We start from the raw sequence: 7,979 nt of genomic DNA, 5'->3' as shown, positions 1-7,979 counted from the left end.
ATTATTTTGTTCTGCTGTGTATTTTGGACATTGTCGTATCCAATGACCACTCTTGTAACAATAAATCATCTCCCAGGACTTACAAATCCACTGCTGACATTAACAGAATTTGGTGTCGTTGTTTTGTTGTTTGCTGTCGTCCTTTGGTCTGTACGCTTTTTTCAATTTTTATTTTTTCTTTCTTGGTCTCTGCCCTTGACTGTGCTATGTACATTTTCCTTTCATCCTCGGAATTCGCGGCCGAATGATTAGCAATGTATTCAACTACTACCCGCCACCCTGCGTCTGACGAATCAGCTAGTTTTATCAACTTTTGTCTGTTCTTGATAAGGTCCATACCTTCAGTTATCTTCCGTTCGCGTTGGTAATATTCGTCTGACTTATGTTATCTGCTTTCATCGCGGTAGTGGCCTCCCTCATCTTCACAAACACTTTATGGTTATGTTTGTACTGCTCTTTGTTACCTCTTTTGCGAAACGTATATGTGTCCGACATATTTTTGTCTATCTTGGCTATCTGTGTGTCCAACAAGGATTTCCGGTTCTACTGAATTTTTCTTTGGAAACCGTCTAAATGAGACTATAGTAAAGTTGTCATATTGTCCAATAACTGTTCTTGGGTGTTTTGCACTGTATTATGCACTTCGGCACGTATTGTTTGTTGAATATCGGCGTCCATACAGCTTACTATGTTGAACGATGGCTAGAAAGTGGAGCGCTTTTAAAACACCAATTTATCGTAATACAAAATTCGACTTCCTGATTGGTCAATTTTGTTATGCCTTATGAATATTTATGAAAACGTAACGGCAATACAATATTTTCCCGCTTTACTATACGAACTGCGGAAAAATACAATTATGTATCTTAGACTTTTATGTATTGTATTTGTAATTGATCATTTTATCTTCTAAAAGATCAGGCCAGCATTTCACTTTACCCAGTACAGTGGCTGTATAGGTTACTGAAAACAATAGAAGATTCTTCTTAAGAAGAACTGCAATAGTATAACAAAGCCGACGAAGATATGTCATTTTTGAAAAAAAACTTTTGTTCAGATTAGGACCGCATCAATATGTACATACATCAAATACCATGGTTCACTCTAACAAACAAACCAACTCAAATTAATTGTTGACACTTATGTGCCTCGTTTACATGCTTTACAAAATGTACTACAACGACTTGTATAGAAATACTCATTCACATAAATATGCAAACAAGAGTCACATATTTGTCCCCATTACTTGTAATGCATATCCACCAAATCATAAGCAGTCAGGATTCTACTTCGTCAAAATTATCTCCCCATTGCGCCACCTTATTTTTTTTAATCGTAAAAATGAAAACCATTGAAGTGGTTATGCGCTGTCTAGTTAGCTCATGAAAACCGATAAATTTATCCATTTAGTATCACTACGATCCTTATATGCCAGTTGTATTTTAAAAGACAAATGTATCAACTAGCTATTGAATATCATTTAAAGTACTTTTATGCACTTGGTGAAATTAACACTACTGTCAGATCGGTTGTCAGGGAGAATTTCCGAAAGTTCAAAAATATTTAAAATAATTCTTATTAAGTATTTCGTAGAATGGCAGACTAAAAATGTTCAGAGTTTGAAGACTAATTATCCTAGATAATAGACACAAAAAATGATTATTTTTTTTTCAAGTTATGCATTTTTAAGATCCACCAGAAAGGTTTGTCGTCAAGTACTTTTAGTAAAACATTTGTTATTTGAACACACCTACTCTGTTTTTTATGACTCACTAGAAAGGTATTTCAATTGACCCATATATGGTATCTTTTAGTACTATAAATTTTTAATGTTTTCGTATCAACCTACAGCCTAAATATATAAAAATAATAGAATCTGAAGCGACATATCCGACGATATCAAATATTTTTCTTTTATACGATTTCAAGAGAGAATAGTCAATTTAAACACGCCTGAACTATAAAGGTGTACTCGACTTTCTGTTTTCGATGAAATTATTGCCTATTTTGGGGATTTTTTCCAAAAAACTGTCATCAGGGGCAGAAATGCAAGTTGGTGCTTTAAGATGACAAATCTATTATCCTTCTTTCCTTTGGATTTTTTTTCGGCGAAATTTATGCCTATGCACAAAAAGGACCCATGAGAATTTGCACCTACCACAATCGACTGTTTTTTTGAAAATTTGTCTATAATTTAAAGATTTACAAATATCTCGAAGCTCAATTAAAAAATTTAAGTATAAATACATAGATAAGATGACTAAAATCCTAAGTTATGCACATTCATAAAACTTTTTAAGCCCATAGAAACAGACGTAAACAATTCAATTTATTAACTTCGCCCTTTTTACCTTCTCTGAAAAAGAGTTCCATTTCTTTTGTTTAACATGTTGAATTTCAACTGGGTTTCCGCATGATAAGGACGGTGGTCCTAAGTTTTTCATGCAAGAATCACAAGGTATTTTCATGAAAATGTTGATAATAAGCTCAACAAATACTATTGCCTCCTCGGAAATTTAATTAATACTTTATTTAACACAAAGTACACCCATTAAAGGGTCAAATGCATAACAATTACATGTAATAACAATAATATAATGATGACATTTACATTTACATAAAAATAAAACAAAATTAAATACAACAAAAAACCTCAAGTCCCCCCTGTCCTCAGTTCGATAGACTGTTTAATAAAGGAGCCTAAAGATTTCCCTTGCTGAGTAGTGGTTGGATTTAGGATATATTTCATTTTATTATCAGACAAATCTTTGTATTGAGTTATTAAATCGTTAAAAAAGACATGTCTTAAATCTACATTTATTTTACATAATAAAAAGGAATGTGATTCATCACCAAGAACTTTGCACTTATTACATAGTCTTTCAGGGCGTGGAATATATTGATATCTTCGTTTCAATAGCGAGGAAATTATCACTTATTCTAAATTTGCATATAAGTTTTCTTGTATCAACGTTAAGGTATGTCAAATAAAATTCTTGTTTATATTCAGTTTAATATGCTTACAAAAAGTTTGTTATTTTGGTCAAGAGATTATATCTCATTGTCATATATTTCTTTATATCATTGCTGAAATTCATTTTATAGTATTTTTTACTGAAACTCTTACAGTCTCTATTTTTGTTTTTGGTTTCATCTTTGTGTTTGCTAATATTATTGTCGGACCTAATATGATTTACATATCAGTACCATGAGTATATACCTTGATCATGAAGTGAATAAACTCATCATAGACACCAGGATTAAATTTTGTATTTACGCCAGACGCGCGTTTCGTCTACAAAAGACTCATCAGTGACGCTTGAATCCAAAATAAAGTTAAAAAGGCCAAATAAAGTACGAAGTTGAAGAGCATTGAGGACCAAAATTCCTAAAAGTTTTGCCAAATACAGCTAAGGTAATCTATTCCTGAGGTAGAAAAGCCTTAGTATTTCAAAAATTCAAAAGTTTTGTAAACAGTTAATTTATAAATATGACCATATCAATGATAATTCATGTCAGCACGGAGTGCTGACTACAGAGTGTAACACTCTTTAGATAAATCAGATGAGTTTTCACTCAAAAGTCGGTCTTCATACAAAAGTGACTGCGTGACAATGAAACAATAATGGGGGAATCTTCCTAATTCAGATCTAGTTGCAATATTACTAGCACATTTCAATATCCAAAGTGTAAATTTACAAAACTTTATAGTGATTTTTTTGGAGGACTCTTATCTATAAAACTGAGTTGATCCAAAAGAGATTAGTAATTGCATTAAAGTATAATTTGTACACATCCGTATACCAAATTTCACAATTATATGTTAGAATAGGAAGAACAAAAAAAAATCAAATAAATAAACAGACAGATTTGCAGGTAATTGTTTCCGACCACTTGTATAACTTTTGTACATAACTTTAAGACCTTTTTTCGAAATTGCTTTTATTAGCAGATGAAAATAAGTTTCAATTTTGTGTGTCTAACTTACAGATTTTGTACTTTCTAACCTACACGCTACGGACGATACCAAAGGGATACTTAAATTTATTTACTGATTCAAAACAGTGTGCTTGTAATTAAATGTTTTATTTTGCGTCTTTTTATGAGTCTTAGTCTTTGTACAATTAACAGTGAAATGCCATTGATTACAGTAAGAGGAAAATTTATCAAAGCTTTCCTAAAGACCTTCTTTTGATTTCGACATTATTAATAAATCATCTGCAAACATTAAACTTCCAATAATAGAACTTTCTAAAGTTAGCGGTTGACAATCATTTCCTGAGAATAGATTTGGATCTTCGTTTATATAAATGCTAAAAAGGGTAGGGCTTAAAGAATCCCCTTGTCTTACTTCTCGGTTTATATCAAAGTAGTCAGTAAAACAATTGTTAATTTTTAGTGCTGACATTGTCTTAGAATACATACATTTAATCATATTAATCATCGTATTGCCGACTCTTGAAGACAAAAGTTAAACAAAAGCCGTACGCCACACAGAACCAAAAGCTTTGTGCAGGTCAATGAAGCATGCATAACATTTTCTCTTACCAATATGTATGTATTTATTTATAAAAGTTGACAGTACAAACAAACTGTCAGTTGTCCTCATTTTGGTCTAAACCCAAATTGAAATTTACCGAATATGTCTTCCATATAAATTCCATTACCCGTTCATTTAATACTGCACTAAATATTTTTGCTACACCATTTATGAGTGAAATACCCCTATACATATTTGGGTCAAGTGGATCACCATCCTTAAATAAAGGGACTATATATGAGTTAAGCCAAATTTCTTGATGAAATTCTGATGGAAATATTAAATTAAAAAGTATAGTTACAGACTTAACAATTACATGACAACATGTTTTTATTATTTCATTTAATATGAGATCAGGACCACATGATTTACCAATTTTAAGATACTTAAATACTCGTTTTACCTTTTTTATTGTTATAGGTCTATAAGTAATATCATTATCTTTGTAATTATTTACATCTGATAGAACAATTTCTATCTCTTCTTTATGTGTTTTATTTTCTGGTTCTACCCAGTCATCCTGAGATTGGAAGTGTTTCATTAAATTGTTTGGCTGGAAATAACCATTGCAATGATGTTATTATGGGTATAACTATTAGCTTCTTTCAACAGTTCCCAAAACTATTGTGGATTTACAGTTTTAGCGTCTAATAATTTTTTTTAAAATTTTTTCTGAACTGGTTTTTTCTTTTAGCACACTTCTTCAAATCTTTAGCTGTTATAAAAAAAATTATTTCTTAATGTTTTATCAAATGGCTTATACTTCAATTGTTTCACAAGAAAAATTATTTTTGATTTTAAGTTTCTAATTTCGCTGTCAGATAAAGGTTTTGATATTTTCATTTTTTTTTTCTTATAATGAATTGGACTTTTTCTTAAGCAGACATCTTTCGATATGTTATCAAATATGAGTTTTTCAGATCCTGAATTTAAACCCCACTCATTGATTTATAATCTCTTTGCTCAAAGTCTACAATCATATTGATCACTTCCTCAGAGGACAATGTTTAATAATTTTTTTCTGTAGACTCTGGCATCCATTTGTAGCTTGTACAATCTTTAAACAAGTGGGTATATTCAATTGAATGAGAAAAAAATCGACTTTACATTTTGAAACATAACTAATGTTAGAGAGATAATTAGGACTTTTAGTACCCAAAATATCACTGAGGACAGGAGGTCCTTGCTAACTAGACCATAATCTACAGTACTACAACCATCAAAAGTAAATTAACATAAGGAGTCACCATTTAGTATCCGCAGTCTTGAGGATATACAAATCGTTTTCCATGACAATTTAAAGTTTGGTCTTGACTATTTCTTTCGACAATTATTTCATCATCATAGTTGGGTGGTATAATATCTTTAATATCATATGATTCTTGATTGATGCAATCCGTGTGAGCACTTACTCTAGACTAGCAATAAAGTCACCTATCAATGCAAATCCACCTTTAAGCTGGGGTCACACATACACGATTCTTACTGCCGTCCTTGACAGGACCATTCCCGATTAAAATTTGTCAAAAGTCTGATCAAGATCCTGTGAATCGTGGATGGAAATTTAAACTTTAATCCAAATTTGTAAAAAAAAATTTAATCACGACAACAATCAGATATTGTTCAGGAAGCGTCGATATTTAACTGTTTCCAAGCGAATTTGTCCCGATAATCCCGTTCTCAATCCGATTCTAATCCGATTTGTATCTTTCGCATGGTAAAAAATGACCGAATCTGTCCCGACAGCGTCCCGATTAGACCGAATGTAATCCGACAGAGATCAGACAGTAACCAGACAGTAAACCGACGCTGACGGAAGATATCCGTTAGAAAACTGTCGCCATATTCGGGATGATCAGGTACTTTCGGAACGTAATCCTATCACGGTCCTCTGTATCGCATTTCAAACGGCGGCTTTGTCTGGACTCAGTCGTATTGTGTTCTGTAATTGTCGGGACTCTGACGTGGGTATCATCGCCGAATTTCGTATTATTAACTGGACTGCTCCGGAACAGTTTCGGCAAAGACGGTTCGCATTCGACAAGATCTGGATGCAATCTGGACTCAATCGGCAGAAAAACAGCAATGACAAATTTCTCCAGATCATGCCCGTTCCACAGGACATGGTCCAGAAAACACAAAACATTGTTAGGATTTTGATCCGATACAGCAGAATCTGTCACGACAAAGTCACGATTGTAATCCGACTAGACAAAATCGGCTCAAAAAGATTCCCCGAATGTAACGGGGCGCACCTAACTGTCGGGGTGCTTCTCCGACCTCTTCGGACCATTCCTGATCCGTAGGAATCTGTTAAACTTATACGACTGCGTTCAGACAATGATAGGATATTCCAGATAATTAAGGATAGTAATCCGACTTTTTCACTTTTCGTGTCTTATCGCTGTCTGGTCTCAAATGGGAGCCATAATCGGCAATGTGTGAACGCCGCATACATGAAATTTAACTATCTTATTTTCTGAAAATCAACATCTAAATGAGTATAATTATTAGGGGGAATATAAACAGCTCATAAATATAAATCTTTCTCAAATCCAAAGAAAGACTTAACTAGTTTAAGCCATATTCTATTTGGAGATGTACACAAGTGTAGTTGCTTTCGATAAATTAGTTATTCCTTTGAAAATATCTTTTTAATGTATATAGTAATGACGCCGCTGTGTCTTTAATTAAGGTTTTTCCTTTCACTATAAGGAAAGTTCTTACTGTATTTCTTCTGATTATTATTATTAAGGTCTTTCCTATTTTTATAAAGAAAGACCTTAGTGTATTTCTTCCGTTTATTATTATTCTTTTTCCGACAAACTTTGACGAAGTTAGCAGCCTTAAACGTAAGACGTGTCGCTTTCATGTTCAAACTTTGTATCGGTGTCATGGATACCTATCCGGAACTCACCATGTGAGTCGAAAAACTTTGTCAGTTCAGAGTAATCCCACCGAAACCTAAAAACTTGTTATCATTTAAACACCGTAACCGTAATAGGTAGAAAAAAACCGAAAGGTGAAATTTGTTCAGGACCAAAACCCGGTTCTTCGTTACATTTGGATTGAACAGATTCAACGACTCATTGGTAGGGTTATGCCCCTTTGAAAATTAACCGCAGTCGGTTGGTCCCCAAAACTCAGAAACCGTGAGTCGTAGACACCTACGATCTTCACCAATCATCATCAATTGATGTAAATCTGAAAATATATCTCAAGGTCAAATTTGTATGTTGACCTTGACCTTTGACCTTACACGTTGTTATGGAATAATCTCAGGAACCATTTTACTTACAGAAATTGTGAATAGTGGAAAATGTTTGGGTCAATAAGGCGCAACTTTGTTACATTTGACCGAATAGATTTGACCTTTCTGTAAGGGGCATAACCCCTGTTTTAGGTTTCTGAAAAGACAAAATCAGCTTCCACTATATAA

Source organism: Mytilus californianus, unplaced genomic scaffold, assembly GCF_021869535.1.
Source record: "Mytilus californianus isolate M0D057914Y unplaced genomic scaffold, xbMytCali1.0.p SCAF_9, whole genome shotgun sequence".
Lineage (NCBI taxonomy): Eukaryota > Metazoa > Mollusca > Bivalvia > Mytilida > Mytilidae > Mytilus > Mytilus californianus.
The sequence above is the reverse complement of the archived record's forward strand: the minus strand, read 5'-3'. Positions refer to the sequence as shown.